The sequence below is a fragment of the Haliaeetus leucocephalus genome, unplaced genomic scaffold, assembly GCF_000737465.1.
Source record: "Haliaeetus leucocephalus isolate CR32 unplaced genomic scaffold, Haliaeetus_leucocephalus-4.0 Scaffold924, whole genome shotgun sequence".
Lineage (NCBI taxonomy): Eukaryota > Metazoa > Chordata > Aves > Accipitriformes > Accipitridae > Haliaeetus > Haliaeetus leucocephalus.
In genome coordinates this window covers 64,082-79,759 of record NW_010973360.1, presented here as the reverse complement: position 1 = coordinate 79,759, position 15,678 = coordinate 64,082, and the positions used below count along the sequence as shown (strand labels likewise).

The 15,678-nt window shown below is 41.4% G+C and overlaps 1 protein-coding gene across 1 annotated transcript in view; it reads right to left on the bottom strand.

Moving 5' to 3' along the window:
* The window catches only part of RNF150 (ring finger protein 150), a 118,841-nt gene that overhangs the window by 102,653 nt on the left and 510 nt on the right, over positions 1 to 15,678 (bottom strand). The window lies entirely within an intron of this gene.

Sequence of the window (15,678 nt, the reverse complement as noted above, 5' to 3'; positions counted from 1 at the left end):
GGCCTCACCGCGAAAGGGTGAGTCACGTTCCACCACCCCCCCCCCCAAACCCCCTGATTCCTTTCATTTCACACAGAAGCCGTAAGGCTTGCAAGAACTAAATTTTAGCTGTCAGCAGATTTCAGCAAAATTCGTTTGGAAGCCCACTGTCAGAAACGACCTACTATTCTCAGGCACTTCAAAAGGTAAGAAAATTAACTTCTACCTATATCGTAAATGTAACAATGGCTACATAATTTATACAATCACTTGAGGCCAGGTGGACCTTTTATTCAATGCGCTGGAGAACTCATGCAAGTTAATACTTACAGCTTCAAGGCACTCACAGGCTGGGCCATAATTTTACTCAATTACAAAATGACCTTAATGAAGTCCTGGTGTTGTCTGTTAGCATTAGTTGAATCTGATAGATGTATGCAATTCATATGAAATGCAGACTGTTAATAATTCACCGAGATTGCTGGTGAAAGACTGGTATTATTTCTGTTGGGCTGTGATGAATGGGGCTTTTCTGTACTTGACAACAACATGTTAAGTACTATGGGGGCAGCAGAAGATATATAATGAGCTCAGGTATTTATTTTCTTGCTTTAACTACTTGGCAATGAAATCCTTAGGAAGTTTTGGCATTGACTTCAGCAGGGTTAGGATTTCAGAAGTAGAGGTTACAAATTAATGGCATAGGTAAGTGCACTGCTGGCAATCAGCAAACTTATAATGCTTTTTCTGAAGGAAAGATTTGGGGGTTGGAATTTTAAAGGATGGTTATTGCTTTTCTCCTAATAACGTTAAAAAAATGTAAATAAATGAAATGGGGACTTGGGAGACTCTTAAAGTAATGGTGGCTAACCTGAAAGTTCAGAAATCAGCATCTGAGCTGGCCTGAAAGCAGTCTGCATAAATAAAATATGGCCTGTGAAAAGTCAGTTTAAAGCCTAGTCTAATCCCAATACCCCACATAAGAACTATGGAGACCATCATATTGGTGCTTTTTCCTGTGAACTTCTTGTGACTTCTCCAGCCAAGCCATCTGTGTGCTTCTTCAAAGTAGCTAGAGCAGTGGATTTAAAATTCATCCACCTATTTAAAACTTCATACATTCTTTCAGTTTCCATGACACCAAGTCTACACAGCATAGCATCTTTCCACAAGAAAAAGGTGCAATCTCTTCATTGCTATAGCCTGAGGGTGCTTAAATGCTGTGTATATTATCCCTTTCAGTGATAGGAACATTGCCATTATTACAGATGGAAAACAAAAATGAAATTGTAATTAATTTTTTTGCAGCTGACTGAATATTGTGTACTTGAATAAAGACCTAATGCACTCTCAGATCCTGAAACTCTTGCCAACAGGTGGAGACAACTGTTGGATAACAGCATGAACATCAGTTTTATTTTCAAATTAATTAAACCTTCAATAATTCTCTGATGGATGGATTCCAATTCTGTTTTATTAAACAAGGAGACGCAGGAGAAGGCAAACTAAGGGCCAGGCCTATGAAAAGCATAGCACCCTCAAATGGATACTAAGCACCTCCACTCCTACTGATGTCCATTCACATTAGGACTGTGAATGATCTCTGAGGCTTGTGTTGATAAATACAGATTTGAGGACCACTGAAGACACTACTGAGTCACCTCAGGTAATCGCTAATATTTGCATATTACACATAAATATTTGCCTGGTCTGGCAAGTCTTACTGTGATTTTAACATAGTTGTCATTGGGCATGTTTACATACTTAAAGGTTATTAAAAATAAGTGTTGTATTATTTCCAGACAGATCTCTTTAACTAAATATGGTAGTTAACTTGTTAGGACTGTCTAAGGGAGGAATATCTGTTAATTTTACACTTCTCTCCTTCTTGGTTACAGTTTCTCATCCTCTCAACGTACCCCCAACAACTGTCCAAGTGGCTGAAAGCTCTGTTCAAAATTGATATGTACCGTTGGGAACATCAGGCAAACATCTCCTGAATCTCTCAAGGCAAAATGAAGATGACAGCCTGATAAGGCCACAAGGGAGGATGCAAAATTTTATCTGCTGGATCCAACTCTGCAAAACATTATAATAATTACTCCCAAACTGGAATAGGCGTAAGGTATGGCGCTGCTGTGTATCTGATGGGCCTAAGATATGTATGTATTTCCAAATTGGGCAACTCCCTGATTAGCAAGAAATGCTGTGTGGATATTCTAAATTACATGAGGTCCTCTAGCTCATCTAGCAAGTACAATTAACTGGTTGATATAAATCTCTAAGACATCTGCAAATAACTATCCAGCTGTCCACACTTCTCACAGCTATGATTGTTCCTCTGCGTGCACTGGTAACAGACATCAAATAAAACACAGTTAATAAGAGGCAGCATCTGGCTTTTGAAGGGTTTGGATGGTAAACACTTCCTCAGGTGGAAGGGGAACAGTGTTCACTGGAAGTTGAGAGAAGTACCTTTGCTTCTTACTGTGATGCAGACATGCCTGATAACCCAGAAAGCAGAAGCCAGTCTATGTGGAGAAACATAAAATAATCAAAGCATCTCTTTTAATGGGTATTTATAAAGCACCTGTTTTATGAAATATATAAAGTATATATCTTATATTTACAATTATAAATAACAGTGCCTTATTGTAAGGACCTTGACTGTTCACAGTGCTATAGGAGGGCATAAGATTCCCCAAGATTACCACAGTAACATTCTTAGTAATAAACCTCTGGGCTACATCAGACACGTCTACCCCTTTCATAGATGACATTGCCTCATAAACCACTTTCAATTACATTTATAGACAAGGTGCTCAACTTCTGGCCCACTCTTAGCAAGAGCTAAACATGAGCTTAACTATAACCATTTGTGCAAAAGTCATCCCAAACTGGGACATGAAGCATTCTCCAAATTACCTTAATGTAATGTAGACATTAGAAATAATGTCTAACCTAAATTTTAAAATACCTACTAGTGAGTTTTATGACAGAAAAATCACTACCTTAGTAAAGTGAGAAGTGATTTTTAAGTATCAGTCTCATTTGCAAGTAAGGGATTTTAGGAGTTGCCATATTGGTCTAGGTGAGACAGAGTTATACTTGCCTCCCTGCTATCATTACTACCAACAGTCTATTGCTTTACACATGCACAACAGCTCCTGTTTTGCAGGCCAATCCACAACAGACTCGGCTAGTCAGAGCCAAAGACAACAGCTTTATGGTAAAACTAGCAGAGTTATCTTTGCACTGGTGGAAAATATTTCTGGTCTATAGGCACAAAATAAATTGTCCAGAAAAGACCAACAGCAATCATGGTGCTGATTCAGCACAATATTGGTTGAGAACTAGGAACAGATTCTGTCCATCAACTGTACAAGACAATCGACAGAAGATATTCTATACTACAAATTCAGTGCTTGCTTTGTTATTTTTCATAAGTCTAATAGCAGAAAGATGGTTATATAAATTAGTTAATGGGAATGAAGCCCTTAATTATTGGAGAAAGAAGTGATAGGTCATGCATATTTAGAAACGAGATAATATAAAGTCTCTCTTACCAAAAATTTCCTTGAACTACCAACCATTAGAAATTATAGAAAAAAATAGTTATACAGTCATACTTTTCTCTTAAAAATAGGCTATGGACTCTCATAAATTGCATCTTAAGAAGTTCTGGTTAGTAGACTAGGATAGGGAAAAAAAAAAAGAAAAAAACCCCAGCTCTCTGGGACTTAGATGGCTAAAGAAAAGAGAATGTCTCTAGAGGAAAAAAAAAACCATAGAAAAATCAAATTTTCCTATGTGGTTTCTTCAGCAGGGGTTAGCAGGCCAGGGGAGTGAAAAGGACAGATGAGTGCTCTGAAGAATCAATGCGCACCAGAGGATCCTGACTGCCTTAGACATAGCTCATTACTTTCCACGCAGTGAAGCTGTTTGCTAGCTTTCTCTAAGGCACCTATGGATCCAGTTGGCCAATATTCTGTGAGCAATACAATCCCCCATACTCAAACCACCAAGCAACATGCAAAATTGCTAAAGGCAACTAGAAAATGTACAAGCTCAGACCTGAGCACAAGGTGACCAAGCTCCTCATCATCTCAGGGAATGTTCCCACCACCTGTAAAGGCAGCAAGGAAGGACTGGAACAAACAGAAATGAGGCAGCGAACAAGAAAATTTCAAAGATCATGACAGCAAGTACCAGCAAGAGATGGGAGTCAGTACAGAACTGAAATGGGGATTAAGATATATGGATCAGTCAAGTATGTTTCATAGTCTCTGAGAGGAAGAATGTGTCCCCGGTGATGATGCCACAGGGGTCACAAGCTACTTCTATGGCTATTATTTTCCCATCAACATGAATTCACCTCTTCAGGATTCAGGTTCATTCACACGACTTTCATCTAATGGCTATTTTAGCTGTTTCTCTGGCAAAGTGAATGATGGTACTATTGGCTTTTGAAGTATTTCATCCCCACCCGTGATACCTTTGCTGCTCTGGATTGCATTTAATCATGACATTCCCTTGTGCTGGCATTCACCATTTAAACAGAAGTTTTGGAAGAGAAAGGTTTTCAACTTCTTTTACGATGCGAGACAGACGTTCCAGCAAATGCTTGTTTTGTGGAGGCTTACAAGCAGCTCTCTGCATTTGTTGGCTACCTTCAGACACAAAAAATAGAAGTCACTCAGTCTGTTTTTCTTGCAAGTTCATTTTCTTGCAGCTTCCTCTTCTATAAGCAACAGTCATAAAAAAATAACAAACTGACATTGGTTCATCACTATCACCCATCTAAGTTCTTTCCCGGCGATAAAGGACACGCTACGCAGAGATCCCGTCTTGAAGAGCTGATGCTTCAGGCCATAGGGTTTACCTCTACCCACTGTGCAGAGCTTCTGCCAGAGCTGTTTTGACAGTCTCCAAGTGTGGAAAAGAGCTGGGTGGTATTTCCAGAGAGGTACAGTCCCTAAACCTATAAAGAACTACCATGATCACCTTCCCTAACCTTCCTTGTAGACATACTACCGCAACTTTCCCCAGAGAATGGGATAATTTTTTCCAGGATGGGACTTTAAGAGAGCTATCCAAGCCCATTCAAATAACATTAAGTTATGGGCAACTATTTAGGAAATTGCAACTTACTACAAGCCTGAATTTGTCTCACTTCCACTCATAACTACTGATCCTTGTTAGGTCTTTGTCTGTGAGGGCAATCTTATCTCATACCAGGTATCATTCCCACATGTATCTAGACACAGCGCTAAAGTCACGTCTAGCCTGCTGGTCAGCATATATACACACACACAGAGCAAGGGCCAAAGATCTTATAGCTTAGGGACTGCACTGCGGGAAGACAGAAAGCTGTTGGCACACTATCACAGGGAAAAGAAACTCAGCATTGCAAACCTGAGTTCAATTTCTTTAAATAATACTTGTAATCGAATGCATGCATTGATTCCTGGAGAACTGCAACATTTGAGTTGGGAAGAAGTCAGGTCTGTGCTCTGGGGTGGGACTAGTGTCTAAAGCTGATAGAAGCTGATTAAAATGTATTATGTCATCAAAAAAAGGAAAGGGAAACCAAACTGTTCTGAACCTGAAATTCTGGGACGTTAAATATCTACTAAAACAAAATCTTTCTTCAAACTCAGAACTGTAAGATCTTTTCTGGAGAGCAAAAAGTTTCCAAAACAACAACAACAACAAAATCCATTTCACTACTAGAGAAAAACAGTTTTGATGGAAAAATTCCCATTCAGTTTTTCTAGCACCCAGCGGGGAAACTTACTCTTCTTCTGCAAAAGCATGAAAAAGCAGGATCTGCCTCTTTACATAGAAGGTACTATGATTTAGTCTTAAGAATTCATGAAAAAGACTTAGGAGTGTTCAGCACAAAGCCATTCTATGCATAGCAAATGTGCTATGCCTGATTGGCAATCTTCTGTTCATAAATGGCACTGCCACACGTCCCGATTGCTGGTGTCCCACTCCTCTAAGCCGACCCTGAGCAGCAGACAGCAGATGCTCTTTAAACCCTGAGTCAGCTGCAAAGGAAAAGCAACCAAAAGAGCATAATCCTGCTCTGCTTCCCCTCCCAGTCAACTTCATATGTAAAGCAATAGCCTTTGGCTATTTTTGTCAACCTTGTAAGGGGTGGGTAGAAAAGGAAAAAACCTAGAAGAGATGAAAAATAGGTGCAGAGCACATAAAAGAGAAGTGAAGACGACAAAAAAACAAAAAAAAAAGGATGAGAAAGACAAGGGAAAGATTTACTGAAAGTGTGGAAAGAAATTATACCCTCCCCCCCCCCAAAAGATTAAAAAAAAAACTAAGTAGAAAATGAAGAGGATAGAGGCTTGAAGGAAAAATAAGGCAAGAGAAAGACATCAAAGACAGGTTTATAACAAGACATAATGGATTTTAGTCAGACAGCTCCTCGTTTTCCAGCGCAAAAAGTCTTGACATAGTATTAAGTAAAGGTATGAATTTCGTGGACAACCAGATGGTACTTCAAACACATGGACATATAAAGAGCAAAAGAGACCAGGCACAGAGATTACACAACCTTGGGAAAGCTGCCTCACTCAAGGAACGTGATACTGGCAGGTAAAACAGGAGACAGTGAGTGTATAATAAAAGCTTAAAAAGGCACAAGAGGGGAAAGCGTATTCTGTACAAGAAGCAATCATGAATGAGACTGCAGCATCAGACTGTTCTGTTTTAAAGGGTTTTTTTGAGTAAACACACAGGCATGCCCCAGAAATATGGCCAAAGATTTAAGATTCTCTAATACAGAGACTTTTGAAACGGCAAATGAAAACCAGAAATATATTTCTGTCTTCTAACAGAAAATATTGAAATGGAAAAGGAAAAAGAATACTAACATTTTAGCTAGCATCACAGGATGTAAAACCAGAGAGATCTTTATCAGACACTCATACAGTGCATAATTGGAAAATCCAAGAAATCTTTTATAGTGAAACTTGTTAGACACCCAGAGCTTTGATCATGAGGAACTGGAACCGCTCTGCTAGTTTGACAGTAACAACTAGGTGCAAAAGCTTCTCAAGTGCTCCATAATTCAATTTAAGCAAAACAATGCAATCGTACAGCTTATTGCACTGGGTCTGAACCCAGCAACGCACTACACATATTCAACTAATGTTGGCACATTTCACAGTAATCTTAAGATTAGACATGTAAGTTAACTAAAGATGACTCTACCTACTAGGCTTTTGCATCCATTCTTAGTGCTGCTGTGTAATGTCAGACACATTCAACACAAGGTAACAGGGACCGTGCTAGAAATGCGTTTTTTGACAAGGACTGCAAGATCAAGGAATAAATAGAAGAGCACGGTTTAATGATGTGTGATTTATAAAGCTGGAAGCCAGAGATTAATGTGATGCATAACTCTCTTTAAAACATGTATATTATCTGGTGAGATATTCTTACAATGACTTGCAAAAAAGAGATGCCTTGTAAGGAAAGATCTGAACAGTTAGAGGCAAACCAAAGAGCACATAAAAGTGAGAAAGCCCAAGGTATGGAACAAATTATGAAGAAGAATGATATCCTATAAAATTAAGCCAACACTCAGGGACAAATGATGCCGGTTCATAGACAACTATGTCAGTAGTAGGGGACTGCCTTGGTGGAAGAGCATACAGAGAGAACTGCTTTGTTATGGAACACCCCAGTGCCAGGGGTCCTCTCTCATGATAAAGGCTTCAAGACACTATGGAATATAAATTAATTTTAAAAAGCTATGTCTCATTAAGTGTGTAGCACAAGGGAGCACTTGCCAACTCATCCTATTCCATGTATCCCTGGAGGAACTACATTCCAACGCAGATGTAATGCTTCTATCTGTATTTAAGGAGTATACAAGATATACTTAAACCAGGACTCTATAGAGTTACACGGTAGTAATATACGTTACCATGGTTTGGGAACTAAAAAGATAAACATTTTTTTCCCTCCATTTGTGTCTCAAACTGAAAAGAAGGTTAAAATAAATGGGCTACCTTTCCAATTTACAGCAGGGAATATTACATACATAAACACAGTTAAACACATCAAATTTGAGATCAAAACTCTGACAGACCCTTAGGTCTAGCAGTATAATTGAACATCACTATGAGTATACTGTCAGGAGCAAATGAACAGGCACTTCACTTTATTGATGTTATTTATAAGTCACTCTTGAGAGGGAAAAGAAACGAACAATTATTTGAAAAAGCTATTATATCTTTAAGTAGCAAAGAATCAATGATGCTAGCTTTTCATATTTCAACGTAGAATAGCAAGAAAACAAACAGGTTAATCTTTTCATCATCTCCTTCAGTTCTCTGCAGTTCAGTTTTCTAAGGTTTATCTCAAATAATTTATTGAAGAAGAGCCAAAAACAACAACAAAAAAGCCTTCATTAAGCTTCTCTTGTAAAACACAGCTGTGTAGTACTGTTGTTTCATAAGCAAACTAATCTTCACAACCTTTCTCCACCTACTAGAACTGGTGAAAGAAGAGGTGTTTCCACTCATCCATTTTTGAACTAAGAAACATTGATTCCATCGGGGTGGTTAAGTTCACCTAAATCAGTAATTTTCAACCTACCCTGGCTGGAGGATTACTTCTAAGGGGTCCACAAAATGCACTGAAGAACAGTAAGCCTATTATTGATGAGCTTCAATTCACAGTAAATTTATTAGCAAACTCGTAGGTTTATGAAGCTTGGCATCCACTAATATGGGCAGTAGGTCAGACAGTGGATATAAAGCTGGTAGATTTAATACAGTAAATTTTGAAAGTTGAGGTTTCACCTAAGTGATTTGGATTTTCTCCTCCAGATAACAGAAACTGCAGCTGTTAATAGAATTACCTTCTGAGATACTACATCTAAATGCACTCATGAACAAACAGGGTACCCTGGGGGGTCCTTGACCTCTGCTCATCTGGATTCAGGACCTGGTCAAACTGTGCAGTGGCTGACATGTGGCTTATCCATCTAGATTTCTCTTCTGGAGAAACCAAAACACTATGGAGTGAAATGAGGAGAGAGCTGGGCGCTAATGAAGTCCTGGGTCACACCCCACTATGGAATCAAGACACAGCTGAGTAAGCCTGTTTGGACATAACCAGTTATAAAATATTTTGCCCCCTCTTACTTCTTGCGGTTGCCGCATACTCCCCTAAATTGTGTGGTACAATGGATACAGTTGGTTTTAAACCTTATCCTTTAGCAGTTATGCCTCTGCCAAGATGACTTTGTGGAAGTTATGAGAATTAAATGTTATTGCAAGATAAAGTATTACTACCTAATATCCTCCTACATTTTATATCTCTTGCCTCAGGACCATTGTGCTGCTTACACAGACTGCATTTGGTTCTGAAGCACCCCCGGACTCTTTCCTTTACAAGATGCTAAGCAAAAAGCACTGTGACGGTAGTAGATGGTAACACTGGAGGAAGCAATCCTGCATTAGTAAGGTGACAGATTACATGGACTACTCAGTCTTTTCCATATCTGATTTCTATGAGTCAATGATTGTATTGTTCGCTCCCTTCTGTACCAAAGAAGTCATCAAGTGACTAGTACTGAAATGCAACTGAAAGGGCAGAAGTGGGGCTTGTCTTGAAATGAATGCTGTTTCTGTGCTGGTTAGCTATGCAGAAGTTATTGGGAAGTGGAGAAGTCGTTGGGCTATCCCTTCATAAAGATCTAACTCTTCATCAGCCTGGCTCGTGGTGTAAGGAGGCAGAGGTCACTTGAAACTCAGTCATCTCACATGACAGTGCACTATGAGCTCCATCAAACAAGTGCGGCAAAATAATGGGTTCTTTTAGTCCTTTGCTTACATAAGGAAAGTAGAAAGTGTCCTCTTCTCTTACCAGGAAAAGAGACTCTTAAAGTGCCAACACTGAACTAACCGTAGGTTTCTCTCCCCTTCTGCTGAAAACGTTCCTGTGCTCTGTGAGGTACCATGAAGGGGGGGCAGCACGGAAATATATCTGCATGTATCAGGGACCTACAATGGAGTTAACTCACTAGCCACAGACTGCCACAGCATTCTAATAATGCAGGCTAGCACGTACCATTTTAAAGCCAAAATACCAATGGGACTAGAACAAACCATCACTTTATCAAAAGCGAGCCATTCTTCTAAGGAGCGTGTGTCAAAAGGAGGTGCTCCAGGTTAACAGACAGCAGTTAGAATCAATGCTGATACCGATTTGTTTCCGAGGAAGATTTTCTTCCTGCTGTGTCACTTCTTACTGCAGAGATCTGAAGACAGCACGTGTATGAATATAATTGCAAACAAATGCTGCAGATGACCAAAGGGCATGCGGAAATCTAACTGCTTTTGCAATCAGTAAGCTTGGAGGATCGATGCAATCTTCAATGAATCAATACTTCACCACTTTGTAGGGAAAGCTGTACCTGTCCACCTCAGTGGACTCACTGTCTTTCCACTGACTGCAGTGGGTTCTGAAGGAGATACACAAGCCGCTTGCGAGGTTGAAAGAAGATGCGAGATTCAACGAGGCAAAAAGTGACTCATCTAATGACAAAGTGAGTGCCCCAGCACTGAAGTGGCTGTCCCAAGTACTACTGGAGACTAAGGTTATTTTGTTGTTCTAGTCCTTGCAGGTCGAATTTATCCCTTTTAATTCAGTTAAAGCTAAACCAGTTACTAAGATCACAAAGTAAGTCCCCCCACCGCTTGCCATAGCTGAACACATCCGCAGTAGAGAAGTCTAGCACTGAACCACAGCAGAACTAGTAGGCAGAAGTGTCGCTCACTAGCGAACGCAGTGGCACTACTGCTCCCTCTAGCCAACGTTATAAATCCTCGATTTTTGATAAATACTGAGAACCAGATTTTCAAAAACTACTGAAAGCCAGACCTACGTGATGGATCCAGGAGCTCCTCTGAGTTCCTAAGGATGGCAGCACACCCCAGCCATGCCTTATTTCATGATGGATAAGGCTCAGAGATGCACTAATCTCCATCTCCCTCCCCCATTGAGTTGGTTTCTATTAGGAATGAATCCTGGGTGCCTGGAACAGAAAATAATTATAGCAGGCCCTGGAAGCCTGAAATCTCCAGCCCTCGATTAATTCACACTTATCCATATGTAAATTCAGTGTGAATGCTGTCAGCACATTTTCCTCATTAGAATTCGACAAAAGTTTAGGAAAACAATTGTTTTAGTAACGGAACAAATGTAGCTACGGTACTGAATTAAGCCTGTAAAGAGAACAATCTTCAAATTCAGTGTCTAATTTGCACATCAGTACAAACCTACAGGGGACCCCTAAGCCAAAACTACTACCAACACATCTTAAAATATGTAAAAGGCGAGACTAGTCATTGATCCTGGAACAAAAATCCAAGTACAAGGGAAGAAACCGTTACCGAACAGAACGCGCACAGATCAAGGCTGGCCACATTCACAGTGTGTGTGGAGGGACACACCTGGTTTTGCAGTGGGACGGCTGTGCCCTCCTCTTGCAATCTGGCGCGCACATGCTGCACTTGAGGGCCAAAGAGGGAGGGAAGAAGTCAGAGCCACCTTAGACCACATATGAGATTCATGTCTCCAAGATACAGTTGACAGTTGCTGCCAGCATGTACGAGCCATTACAAAAATTGAGGCATCTGCCTCTCATTGAAAACGGGCTGTCATACACGCAGCATGTGACTTAATATTTGTGATGGCATGCACTGGAAAAGCAGAATACGGAGAATGCAAAACTGCCTGACTCACATACACTTCTGGTGCAAAATACTTGGGATGCAATTTACTTCACATAATAATAATCATATCCATTCTCTGAGATGTTCCGATGCACCCCCAAATTCAAACTGAATGTTACAAACTGTATTAAATACTAAAGATTTGATTTTTACCCACATAGGAATCATGCGTGCAGTTGCAGTTAACATCCCTCCCTAGCCCCAAACACCTGACAGGTGCCCAAGTTAGAAGTGGTCAGCCTAGGTTCCCTCAAATAAGAACTGGAAAGAGGGAAGTTCTCACCTTGAATCATCCTCTAGAAGGCTCCCTTACTGCATCTATTCAGAGCTCAGAGGAAGTGTTCGGGTATGTGCTACAACAGGTAGTAAGAACACTTCCAATTAATACTACGTTATTAAATGTAGACACAGTGGCTAGAGCCTTTTCAAACCTAAATAACAGCTCATTTGTTCTGAATAAGAAAAAAGGTCAATCAGAAACCCCAGCCAACACCACAGATTATTCTTCTCGAGGAAAAAGAACATCCTCTACATTATTGAAGTACTTTTCTACTAGAAAAGTTGATTTAGGAGAAATAAAAAGCATCCGAAATAGAAATTCTAGAGGCTTTTGTTCCTCCTCTGGTTAAAACCTACTTAGTCAAAAGCAAACAAAGTTGGACTCACAGCTCCTATACCATACTTCAAGGCAATAGAAATAAAGATGCTGGTTTGCAAAGGCTGTAGCAGATGATGCAAAAGCTAAGCGTGTCCTAGCGTGAGAACCACAGAGCTCCACGCTCCCTGTGAACGCAGATGTCGCAACTCTACCTCACTCTTCTGGATATGCAAGCAGTGACCTAAGTACAAGCTCCCTGAAAGCAAAGGCTTTCAATACAGCGACTGAACTGCTTCAAATCGAACACTCGGTCTGTTCTGACCGGTGCACTATAAATAAATCCTAGAAAGTTGTATTTGAAGATTTCCACAAGCTTCGACATAATACCACCCTGGTTTCGACTGGAGGAGTGGGGGTGTCGGGAGGTCTGCCAACCCTCCTTCAAACTCCGGAATGGCATCTTGCTACAGTTGCCTCTAGATTTTAAAATCAGGAGGCACCATGTTAGCAAAGGGTCACTGGCATGCATTGTAGCAGAAAACAGGAAATACAATGAAACATACAGCTGTGAAGTAGGATCTTTGGCAGGAGAAAGAGAGCTTTGGGAAGAAAGCAGCAAGGGCAAAGCACTATGAAGTAGCAGATTAACGTAGGCAAGAGGAGGAATGAAACGCGGGGGTAGAGATGAAGAAATGAGAGTGGAGGGTGAGAGGAGCAGAAAAAGAAACACAAAGGGAGAAAAAGACAGTAAAAGAAAAGAGGCAAAGCATACAGAAGAGAAGAACGCACATAAGGAAAAACATCTCTCTTGGGAGTAATAGTTCTTTAGAAAGGGCAGGAGCCACACTGTTAGGCAACAGGATGTACTGTTTTCTGTATAGAAAGAGTTTATTTAAGCTTATATGAAACCTGAAAAAAAAAAAAAATCTGTGGCAGAAAAGAAAAATGTAACATCATATTTCTTTCGACTTTTAAATTGCTTTTTAGGTCATATTTCACCCTCCCCTCCCACCCCCCCAAAGTATTTTTCAGGATGGAATTTTCTTGTTCCCACTCCAGGATTTGGCGTGGGCAGAGCACCGCAGATGCTGCTGAACTCAGAAACCAAGAATCTGATTCATTCTTCCCTTGAATCTTGTGCTATCGTTTAGACTGGGACCAAGCAAACGTCAAAGGCTGCAAGTCAGAAAGATAATTTTACACAGCTTGTACATTCACTTTGTCCCAGCGTAATGGTGGTACAAGAGGGAGACTAAAGATAAATCCAGTTCTTAATCCCTGCTGGTTTGTCAAATATTTGTTTAAGAATAATTGATTTTCCTCCTGTCCCAGCAGACTTACGCTCTAAAACTCCTCCGAGTTTTGACTGTATGCAGAGGGCAGGTTTTCCCTTAGGCAAGACCAACAACCGTTTTTCAACTTCACAGAACAAAAATCCTTAAAACAAAGACAACCTCACACAATCCATCAGCAAAGCCCTTCAGTCCCACTGACTGTGTTCAACAAGTCCGGATTATTTTCTGCAAGTTTCCTGTCATTTCAGCCTCTGGTACTGTACAATCACACTGCTGGGTATCAACTCCGTACTCAAAAAGGATTCTCAGAATAAACTGTATGGAGTCATGTGACATAAAAGAAGCTGCCCTCAAGATAAGCGATACAGCGTTGGTATTTTTGAAAGCTTTCAGGCCACTTTCAGTAAGAAACATTCCCTGCTTACTTCATTTTAGACCTTAAAACAAACAAAAGCTCCAACATTTTAAAAGGTTAGACACATTTTTTACTCCCACTGTTTCTTAATAAAGCACCATTTGTGTGGGAAACCAGCTTAGTGCATACTTTAAAAACAGGCAAACCATTAATTGATCCAACGTGCTGGCAGTTTTAGAGAAACTCACTAGACAAGAACAAGCGATGCATCTTAAGTTTTGAAACAGCCTGAGCTTTACTTCAAGGGTGCATAAGTATGCCAAGCTCCTACTACTTTATACTGCTTAGTATATAATCTGAGATACTTAAAGTAGCAAGAAGTATAATCTGAACAGCTACTAAACCACGTGCAGGTTATAAAGCAGAGTTTTAAGAAGCTCAAGAGGTTATGAGTTGCTTGTCTCACAAAACGGATAGAAAATACTAAAAAAGTCTCATCTTCCACCAGTTCTACCAAAGAAACATGTATTTGCCCAAATAAATGGTTAATCTCTTAAAGCGGCTGCACACAAGAGGTTCCAAAAGCGCTACTTTTGCATCAGCAGTATTAGAGCATTATAGCTGGGCAACAAAGTCTTTCTCAGCGCATCCACGCTAGCTAGTTTACTGTGGAAATTTAAAGTGTCATTAGAATAACATCCTGTTTTGCAGCCTTTCTGTGTTTCAATTTACCCCTAACTCTGCTAAGATTCAACTGGCATGAAACAGCTGGGCATGATTAGTCACTGGATGCAGACCAAACTGAGATTTCACAATAGGTGGCATTTTAGTCTCCATGGCACGGGCTGCTGGTATAAAAGACCACTGACCCCTGGCAGAAAACACCGTCCCTAAATATAAACCTGGTGATCTGTTTTTAAAACAACTTTATTTCGGATCAAACATTGTTACAAACCCAGCGCTTTTGGTGGGCATAACCTGAGGACGGGGTTGCTTCCGACCACCGGATTTCTGCTCGGTTCTAAGTCGACGAGCGCACGTTGGGACCCGAGCGCCCGTGTGCTGATGCTGCAAGCCCAAACTCCACCAGACCGTTCACCTGGGAGAGTGAACCCCCACCCAAGCCCCGTCCTGGACAAAATATCTCACGTTCTCACCAGATGGGAGACTCGGTGTTCCTACTCTGTCCCACAGCTATCATAGGCAAGACGGCGGACGCCGTGTTCCCTACTTTATTGCACCTCCCGATAAGCCTGACCCGTAAACGCTACGCTTCTCCTCTTCTGAAGGTCTCAGTCGCACCCGGATCCCACAGGGCACCTGCCAGGGCATCCTCGGGGCACGACGAGGGCTGTGGGCTCAGGGTCCCATCCGTTCCTCCGGCCAGACCCAAACTTTTTACGTCTCCCAAACTTTTCACCCCCGGAACGCCGGCGACGCGTGGCTGCTAGCGGCTCATCCGTCCTTTGCCGTGACGGCGCGGAGAGGTGCTCCACGGCCCCCGGGGATGCGCACCCACGGGTGGCCCGGCGAGGCTGGCAGCCCACCCCGCTCCCCTTGCCGGGAGGTGCGAGGACGGCCACCACCACCCCCCCCCCCCAAACCCAAGGATGCGGGACGGCGGAGCGGGCTGCGGCGCTCAGGGAACACGGGTGGCCCCGTCCACCCACCCGAGGCGGA